At 45.2% G+C, this 10,035-nt stretch overlaps 1 protein-coding gene and 1 long non-coding RNA gene across 2 annotated transcripts in view; one reads left to right on the plus strand and one right to left on the minus strand.

The window, feature by feature from the left end:
• The window catches only part of LOC137535000 (uncharacterized), a 38,000-nt gene extending 28,137 nt beyond the window's left edge, over positions 1 to 9,863 (plus strand). Inside the window, exon 3 of the long non-coding RNA XR_011024391.1 lies at positions 9,406 to 9,863. This is a non-coding gene — a long non-coding RNA (uncharacterized lncRNA). The remainder of the gene's footprint in view (positions 1 to 9,405) is intronic.
• The window catches only part of LOC137534995 (zinc finger protein 665-like), a 465,617-nt gene that overhangs the window by 14,280 nt on the left and 441,302 nt on the right, over positions 1 to 10,035 (minus strand). The gene's annotated exons all lie outside the window — the stretch shown is intronic.

Genomic DNA, 10,035 nt, shown 5'->3' on the forward strand with positions numbered 1-10,035 from the left:
ACATCTCAGATCTGTGGGCGGGCCAATGTTTTCAGAAGGCGGGCACAGAGCACAGGAGCCAATTGTGCAGCCACAGAGTCCAGCCATCCGAAAACACACCTGGGACATATTTGAGCCTGAGATGGGGGACCCTAATTCTGGGACATGTCCCAAGTACAGTCTAGTCACTGAATTACAGTGTAAGCTTCTGTGGTGCAGTGACGATGGGAAGGGTTCAGTGATTTCTGTACAGCGCTGTGGAATATGTCAGAGCTATATAAATGTATAATAATAATAATAGTGTGTGAGTGTGGTGGGGACAGAGATGATGGAAAGAAATCAGTGTGTGACTGCGGTGAGGACATTAGAGTGTAAGCTCCTGTGGTGCAAAGACAATATCCATGGATCAGTGATCTCTGTACAGCACTGTGGAATATGTCCGAGCTATAAAAATGTATAAGAATAGTAGTGTATGACTGTGGTGAGGATATTAGAGTGAAAGCTCTTGTGGTGCAAAGATGGGAAGGGATCGGTGATTTCTGTACAGCACTGTGGAATATGTCAGAGCTATATAAATGTATAATAATAATAATAATAGTGTGTGAGTGTGGTGGGGACAGAGATGATGGAAAGAAATCAGTGTGTGACTGCGGTGAGGACATTAGAGTGTAAGCTCCTGTGGTGCAAAGATGATATCCGTGGATCAGTGATCTCTGTATAGCACTGTGGAATATGTCAGAACTATATAAATATATAATAGTACTAGTGTATGATTGTGGAGAGGCTATTAGAGTGAAAGCTCTTGTTGTGCAAATATGATATCCATGGATCAGTGATCTCTGTACAGCACCGTGGAATATGTCAGAGCTATACAAATGTATAATAATAATAGTATGTGAGTGTGGTGAGGAGATTAGAGAGTAAGCTCCTGTGGTGCAGAGATGATGGGAAGGGATCAGTGACCTCTGTACAGTGTATATGTAGCAGCAGCTGGTGATGGGAGGAGACACAGGGGTGTTATGTGTTACAGGCTATATAAATCCTTCCTGTACTATGATCTCTAGGTATAAAACATATAAAGTAAAATTCTTTGTCATTACCTCCTCTGCTGCCAGCACCAGCAAATGTCTCCTCGCTACTTCCTCCAGCCCCCTCTATAACTTCCTGTCTGTGGCTCCTCCCCTTCCTGGCCCTGCGTTGCACTCAGTGGGGTGTGAGGAGAGCTGTGAACTCTGCAGTCTCATCCCACAGTACAAAGTAATAAACTGAAAACCTTCCGCTAAATTACAGCCAGTGGGATGTGCAGCACAAAATATTAGCTCAGAAAATCACTGTGGCAGCAGGAATGGATGTCACAGTGGCAGCTCCCTTTATTTCTCTGTCAGACTGGATAAGACCTCCCACTGAGATGCTGTGGTTTGCCTTCTTATCATCAGTAGAATTGCATAGCCTAGACCCTCCCCCATTGCAGAAATAGGTTGTCATATATGCCCCCAAATAGCAGTATTAGAAGGTAACAGTAAAAAAGGGCGCAGGAGGCTAGTGGACAAATCGGGCGCCGCCATTCACTCCCATAATAAATATCGTCTACTGGGCGCCGAACGGGAAAAAAGGGCACCCGAGAATAATAACGTTTTCCAAGGGCGCCCGAAGATTTTTAATGTTTTATAACTGCTTGTGATGATTTACGTTTCCTATTTCAATAAAACATTATTTTAAATGTTATCCCTTACTGTTTGTAAAACATTATTATTTACAAAATAAAGCGATCAGTACGTAACGTAAATTGTAATATATTTTATCCCTTACTGTTTATAAAACATTATTCTACACACAATACAGTGATCACTTAGGAGGGTCTTAGGTTTAGGCACCACCAGGGGGGTCTTAGGTTTAGGCACCATCAGGGGGGTCTTAGGTTTAGGCACCATCAGGGGAGTCTTAGGTTTAGGCACCACCAGGGGGGTCTTAGGTTTAGGCACCACCAGGGGGGTCTTAGGTTTAGGCATCACCAGGGGGGTCTTAAGTTTAGGCACCACCAGGGGGGTCTTAGGTTTAGGCACCACCAGGGGGGTCTTAGGTTTAGGCACCACCAGGAAGGTCTTAGGTTTAGGCACCACCAGGGGGGTCTTAGGTTTAGGCACCACCAGGGGGGTCTTAGGTTTAGGCACCACCAGGGGGGTCTTAGGTTTAGGCACCAGCAGGGGGGTCTTAGGTTTAGGCACCGATACGGGGGTCTAGGGGTTAGGGGTAGGTACAGGGAGGGTTACTTACTAATTTTTTTTTAAACCATATTATACATTTCACTTTTTAAACGGAAGATTAACGTTTTCACAATTGCCGATTTCATGAACATTATTTAATGATTTATAACTTTATAAAAACGAATATTTAAACGAAATATAGTACATTATATTTTTAAATGTTATCCATGTTTATCGTTTAAAACCCCGCGCCCTTTTTTAATGTACGCGTACTAGAAAGCTATGTACTACTTCAGATAGCAGTATTATGTAGCTGCATGTGCCTCCAGATAGCAGTATTAGGTAGAGGTGTGTGCCTCCAGATAGCAGTATTAGGTAGAGGTATGTGCCTCCAGATAGCAGTATTAGGTAGCGGTGTGTGTCTCCAGATAGCAGTATTAGGAAGCTGTGTGTGCCCCCAGATAGCAGTATTAGATAGCTGTCTATGCCTCCAGATAGCAGTATTAGGTAGCTGTGTGTGCCTCCAGATAGCAGTATTAGGAAGCTGTGTCCCCAAATAGCAGTATTAGGTAGGTGTGTGTGCCCCCCAGGTAGCAGTATTAGGTAGGTGTGTGTGCCCTCCAGGTAGCAGTATTAGGTAGCCTGTGTGTGCCCCCAGATAGCAGTATTAGATAGCTGTGTGTGCCTCCAGATAGCAGTATTAGGAAGCTGTGTGTGTCCCCAGATAGCAGTATTAGGAAGCTGTGTGTGTCCCCAGATAGCAGTATTAGGAAGCTGTGTGTGCCTCTCAGATAGCAGTATTAGATAGCTGTGTATGCCTCCAGATAGCAGTATTAGGAAGCTGTGTATGCCTCCAGATAGCAGTATTAGGAAGCTGTGTGTGCCTCCAGATAGCAGTATTAGGAAGCTGTGTGTGTCCCCAGATAGCAGTATTAGGTAGGTGTGTGTGCCCCCCAGGTAGCTGTATTAGGTAGCTGTGTGTGCCTCCAGATAGCAGTATTAGGTAGCTGTGTGTGCCTCCAGATAGCAGTATTAGGGAGCTGTGTGTGCCCCCAGATAGCAGTATTAGGTAGCTGTGCGTGCCTCCAGATAGCAGTATTAGGTAGCTGTGTGTGCCCCCAGATAGCAGTATTAGGTAGCTGTGTATGCCCCCAGATAGCAGTATTAGGTAGCTGTGTATGCCCCCAGATAGCAGTATTAGGTAGCTGTGTGTGCCTCCAGATAGCAGTATTAGGTAGCTGTGTGTGCCTCCAGATAGCAGTATTAGGGAGCTGTGTGTGCCCCCAGATAGCAGTATTAGGTAGCTGTGTGTGCCTCCAGATAGCAGTATTAGGTAGCTGTGTGTGCCCCCAGATAGCAGTATTAGGTAGCTGTGTATGCCCCCAGATAGCAGTATTAGGTAGCTGTGTATGCCCCCAGATAGCAGTATTAGGTAGCTGTGTATGCCTCCAGATAGCAGTATTAGATAGCTGTGTGTGCCCCAAGATAGTAGTATTAGGTAGCTGTGTGTGCCTCCAGATAGCAGTATTAGGTAGCTGTGTGTGCCCCCAGATAGCAGTATTAGGTAGCTGTGTATACCTCCAGATAGCAGTATTAGGTAGCTGTGTGTGCCCCCAGATAGCAGTATTAGGCAGTTATGCGTACCCCTAGATTGCTTATTACTTAACTACTTTCAGACTGCAATGATGAAATCTACGCCTTGTTTTGGTGGCTACCTGGCTGGCAGGGCATAGATTTCAATCAACCAACGCTGCGCGTTCTCGCCGCTCTCAACGATCTTGCCGTTGTTTCCCCGCTGCAGCTCACTTACTCTGTTGTCTCTATAACGGCAGAGCCCTATGAGCAGGTTAGGAGCCGATTTCATTGGCTCCTGACCTAGTCTATCAAGGTAAGCTGCTCACATTGACTTACATTGATAGGCAGGGTCAGGAGTCAATGAAAGCGGCTCCTGACTGGCTCACAGGAACTCTGCCGTCATAGAGACTGCAGAGTGGGTGGCCGAGGTTCCCGATGTGCGGCGGTGACAACGAGTGCGACGGGTATGTGCTGTGATTCGTCGTTATCCGTTGGGATTCCGCCGTTTTTGGTACCAGTGGTCTCTGGTCCTTAAGGGGGCAGAGACCGCTGGTACTTAATTGGTAACTAACTCAACCCCCCCCCCAACACACACACAATAGCAATATTAGGTCCCTATGTGTGCCCCCAAAATAGCAGTATAAGGTAGCTAAACTATGTGTGCCCCCAGATAGCAATATAAGGCATCTGTGTGTGCCTCCTGATAGCAGTATGAGATAGCTGTGTGTCTGTCCCTAGATAGCAGTAATAGGTAGCTGCGTGTGCCTTTCAGATATCAGTATTAGGTAGCTGTGTGTGTGTATGTAGCAACTATTGCCCAATGTAGAGCTATGACGTGTTTAAAGGAGAACTGTAGTGAGAGGTATGTGGAGGCTGCCATATTTATTTCCTTTTAAGCAATACCAGTTGCCTGGCTATTCAGCTAATCCTCTGCCTCTAATACTTTCAGCCTTAAGGTGCGTACACACATGCGACTATAGTCGTTTGTAACGATCGTTCCCCAAACTTTACCAACGACGATCGTTACAAAAAAACAAACCAACGACTATTAAGGCAAACGACGAACGAGGCAAATCGCTACAAAACAAAGTTCTGTCTTGGCGGATTTTTACCACCGACGATCGTTAGCAAAAGTGGTACATCGTTGGGAACGATCGTTCGTACCAGGCTGGACATGCGTATTTCACTTTTTCTCCAAGGAACTTCACAATTTTATGCGCAGGCGCATTAAGTGCTTTTACGTGGTGTAACGTTCGTTCTAACGATGTGATCGTTACACACTTTTTACAACTAACTTTACTTCGGTCGTTCTTTCGTCAATTAAAAGTTCGTTCGTCGTCCTCAACGAACGATCGTTGTCGCATGTGTGTACGTAGCAATAGGCCCTGAACAAGCATGCAGCAGATCAGGTGTTTCAGACAAATTTAGACAGATATGACAAGATTAGCTTCATGTTGGTTTCTGGTGTGATTCAGACACTTCTTTAGGCAAATAGACCATCAGGGCTGCCAGGCAACTGGTATTGCTTAAAAGGAAATAAATATGGCAGCCTCCATATCCCTCTCACTACAGTTCTCCTTTAAACATTCTGGCATTCCCTTTCCCACAGGGGAAAACATTCTGGAAAAGTAACCTAGAATTCGGTCCCTTCTGAATGTTTTTGCAATAGCACAGCCGAGATGACTTGTTCTGAGGCAAAAACCTGCATGGCAAAAGGCAGGTCTCTGTGCAAAGAACCGATGCTTGTGCCAAAGCTCTTTTCAACCCCTCCCACGCTGTCTGGCACTCGTCAGTCCATGTGAGGATTTCGGATGTTTTTACCGGGGCTCTTAGAAGTTTACATAAGATTAGGAATCGGAAGTCAAAAACTAACCTGGGATGAGGTTCTAGGATATATAGCCCTGCTCGCATGCCTTGCTGCCCATAATAATTGCCCCTACTCCTGTGTCTATGGGTATTACCATAGACCTGTGTGGCAACTCCTCCCCATTATTATCTACAGCCCTCGCTGAACTCTCTCCATCTCCTCCCCCCACTTCCATGAGATCTTTATCCTACTTTTTCTACCACCCCATCGGGCGATTCCCCATGCTATATTGTTCTAGTAGAAAAACCTGCTACGATATGATCTCCTCTTACTACAAGACCCAAAGTGTTCCTTAGCTGATGATTCTACTCTTTCAATTTCGTACAGCAGTTAAAGTAGCCATACATCAGACGACTTGTCGGCTGATCAACCATCTGATTCGATTATTATATCAGAATCAGATGAGAATCGGTGCTGCAAAGTGCATGCCAGATTTCGGGTAGAAATTCTTACTTGCTGCAAGATGTCGGCCCGACTTACTTGATCAGGTGCACAGTGGTAACAGTGAGCGATATCTCACCGACCGTCGGACGCAATAAAACCCCCCCTGCATATTTCCCGTAATGTGTATGTATGTAATATGCAATGTGTATATGTGCTGTAAGTGTGTGTTTATACATTACGGGCTTGATTCACAAAGCAGTGCTAACCTACTTACTTAAAGTCTTTAGACGCGCTAACCAGGGTGCTAAGTAGGTTAGCACCGGATTTCTCAATCAGATCGCACGCTAACTTTGCGCGCGCAAAGTTTTACGCGTGCTAAGTCCCATAGGCTTTAATAGGCACTTCGCGCTTCTGTGCAGTACGCGCGTAAAGTTTTATGCGCATAAAGTTTTGCACGCGTAAAGTTTTATGCGCATAAAGTTTTGCACGCGAAAAGCTTGTTTAGACGTGCTAAGGGGGTTTTCACAAGCGTGCTAACAGTTAGCACCGCTTTGTGAATCAAGCCCTACCTGTCCTGTGTCATGCTGCCCGTCTGTCTTCCGCCTCTCTATTAGCCACATACATGCTGCCGGCGCATAGCACGTCGGCTTGTGACGTCACACGTGGGCCACGCCGGCAGCATGTATGTGGCTAATAAAAGAGAGGCGGAAGACAGACGGACACCCTGACACAGGACAGGTAATGTATAAACACACACTTACAGCACGTATACACACATTACATACATACATACACAGCGACGGGCTCACTCGATTCCCTTTCATGCTGAAATTGATCAGGAATCGGCTTGCGGTGTATGGGCAGGAAACGGATCTCTCTATTCAGATTTGATCTAAGAGAGATCTGTTTCTTGGTCGAATCTGCTCATCATCGCTAGATGTATGGGCACTAGAGGAACTCCAGTGAAAATAATGTAATAAAAAAGTGCTTAATTTTTACAATTATGTATAAATGATTTAGTCCGTGTTTGCTCATTGTAAAACCTTTCCTCTCCCTGATTTACATTCTGACATTTATCACATGGTGACATTTTTACTGCTGGCAGGTGATGTCACTGGAAGGAGATGCTGCTTGCATTTTTTTTTGGCAGTTGTAAACAGCTGTTATTTCCCACAATGCAACAAGGCTCCCACAGTGTGATGTCAGTACCTCAGTGCTGTGAGGCGCTGACATCACACTGTGGGAGGGGTTTCACCACAAAATCAGCCATACAGAGCCCCCTGATGATCCATTTGAGAAATGGAATAGATTATATAATTTGACGTCAGAATAGTACAGCGTCTTGCCTCCAACATATCCCACTCTGTAAACAAGTGAAATCCGCTGCACCCCGGACACCAGGATAGTGCTGGAACAGGGCGACTTTACTCAAGTGAACAACAGGAAAGAGAAAGTTCTGCATAAAATCCAAGGTTAAGTATGGTCCTAACTTTATTGAAGTATAAAATAGCTGTCCAGCCAGGTAGCTGACATGTTTCGGACACGCAGGTCCTTAGTCATAGCACAAACAGTGGGACATATCCCACTGTGATGAGCTGAGACTATAAGTATTGTGCTTTCGCTGACTCTATAGCTTGGTTTCTTTGGAGTTCTCTTGAACTTTTTCTTATTTCTTGGTGGTTTGAAAGACAAATCCCTCTCCAGTCCACACAACACAAAAGTGGTGCCACTTACCTTCTTTATGGTTTTGTAAGGTCCTTCCAAATTTGCTTCCCATGGACCTGGCTTTCTAAAAGCTTTTGCCATCACCCATCCTCCCCTGAACATACTTGGCAGCTGCATTGTCCGCAGTATGTAATGGATCAAGACAACATGTTTATAGCAGAAAACTACCACGTCCTTTGCAGTTGTGCTTGCAAAGCTTTTAACCATGTTTCATAACTTATTGCCTGTTTTTGTATCTCTGAAAGAAAAGTTCATATGGTGACACGTTTGTGGCTGCTGCAGGTGTGGCTCTGTATGCCATCATTACTGTTGGAAGGTGGGTAACCCAGTCTTTGCCATAGGTCATCCTTCTTAACCTCCTTGGCGGTAACCCCGAACGTAGTTCGGGGTAAGCCGCGCAGGAGGTTTTCTCCGGCCCTGCTGGGCCAATTTGTCTAATTTTTTTTTTGCTGAACGCAGCTGGCACTTTGCTAGCTGCGTCAGCACACTGATCGCCGCCGCCCTGCGCTCGATCGCCGCTATCCGTCGCACCGTGCGCCCCCCCCCCAGACCCCGTGCGCTGCCTGGCCAATCAGTGCCAGGCAGCACCGAGGGTTGGCCTGGGACTCCCAATGACGTCATCCCGCCAGGGGGATTTCCTGATCGGAGATCGCCGAAGCAGCGGCTATCATGTAGCGAGCCCTGGGCTCGCTACATGATATAATAAAAAAAAAACAACAAAAAAAAAAAACTGCTGCGCTCCCTCCTGGCGGATATTTTCATACCGCCAGGAGGGTTAAACCTGTCTTCAGAGTATGGTTCATACATTCCACCATCCCAGAGCACTGGGGTCTGTACGGTATGTGGAACCTTTGAGCTACTGTATTTCCTTTGTTCTTAGAGTTAAGAAGGTTCTGACTCTGAAACCTGCTATTCCCTATTGGGAAGTTTGCTTATTGACAGCATTTACTTTGAATAGAGCAAAATAGCATTTTTTTGATCATAGCTTCTTGTAAATATTTTTTCAGCACCAATGATCATACCTCATCTGTATCAGTTGGACATTACTACCCGCAGCTTTTAGCAGATTTACACAGACATTCTTTAGGATTTGTGGTGTCCTACCCAGGTTCTATGCTGCTCCTCCCCAGGTGCTATGCTGCGCTTCACCAGGATCTATGCTGCTTCTCCTAAGGATATATGCTGCATCTCCCTAGGATCTATGCTTCTTCTCTCCCTTATGGTGGCCATACATGGTACAATTTTTTCATACAATCTTACCATTTCTATGTTGTATAAGGGTAAATTAAGTGAATATACTGAAAAGATAATTTAGGCAGTTCCCTTATATTACATAGAAATGGTAAGATTGTATAAAAAATTGTAGCATGTATGGCCACCATTAGATTGTAATTCTTTGGTAGGGTCTGCCCTTCCCTAGTGTATTCTACATGATCGTGGTCTCCTTTCCTATGACAGCCTCTTACTTGTATTCATGGACTTACCTAACCAGCCCAAATCGCATGATCCCATATTTTGTACCGTTTGCCTTGTATAACTTTGTTCTATGATGTATAACCTTGTTATGTCTGTCATCCTTGGTATCATTGCATGTATTTATTGTCCAGCCCTGAGTAATATGTTGGCGCTTTATAAATACAATAAATAATTATCTATGCTGCTCCTCCCCAGGTTCTATGCTGATCCTCCCCATGATCTATGCTGCTTCTTCCCAGGATCTATGCCGCTCCTCCCCAGGATCTGTGCTGCTCCTCCCCAGGATCTGTGCTGCTCCTCCCCAGGATCTGTGCTGCTCCTCCCCAGGATCTGTGCTGCTTCTCCACCAGGATCTATGCTGCTTCTTCCCAGGATCTATGCTGCTCCTCCCCAGGATCTGTGCTGCTCCTCCCCAGGATCTGTGCTGCTTCTCCACCAGGATCTATGCTGCTTCTTCCCAGGCTCTATGCTGCTTCTCCTCAGGATCTGTGCTGCTCCTCCACCAGGATCTATGCTGCTTCTTCCCAGGATCTATGCTGCTTCTCCCCATGATCTATGCTGCTCCTCCCCAGTCTGAAGTGACAAGAGAAAAGTCTTTCGGGTTTTATATACAGATACCTTTTATTACTTTTATTCTCACAACAAAAGTAAAAGCTTACAACAAAAATCACATGTGTACCTATAATCATTCAAATAACATTTAATGCATAAAGAAATTTGGAATTACTCTCCTGCTTAAGGGCATCATCAACTGTTATTCTATACATCGTATTATTTATGAAATCTTAACAGAAAATAAGTAAACAAAAAAACATTATTCAGTAA

This window comes from Hyperolius riggenbachi, chromosome 10 (genome assembly GCF_040937935.1).
Source record: "Hyperolius riggenbachi isolate aHypRig1 chromosome 10, aHypRig1.pri, whole genome shotgun sequence".
In the NCBI taxonomy this organism is placed as follows: Eukaryota; Metazoa; Chordata; class Amphibia; order Anura; family Hyperoliidae; genus Hyperolius; species Hyperolius riggenbachi.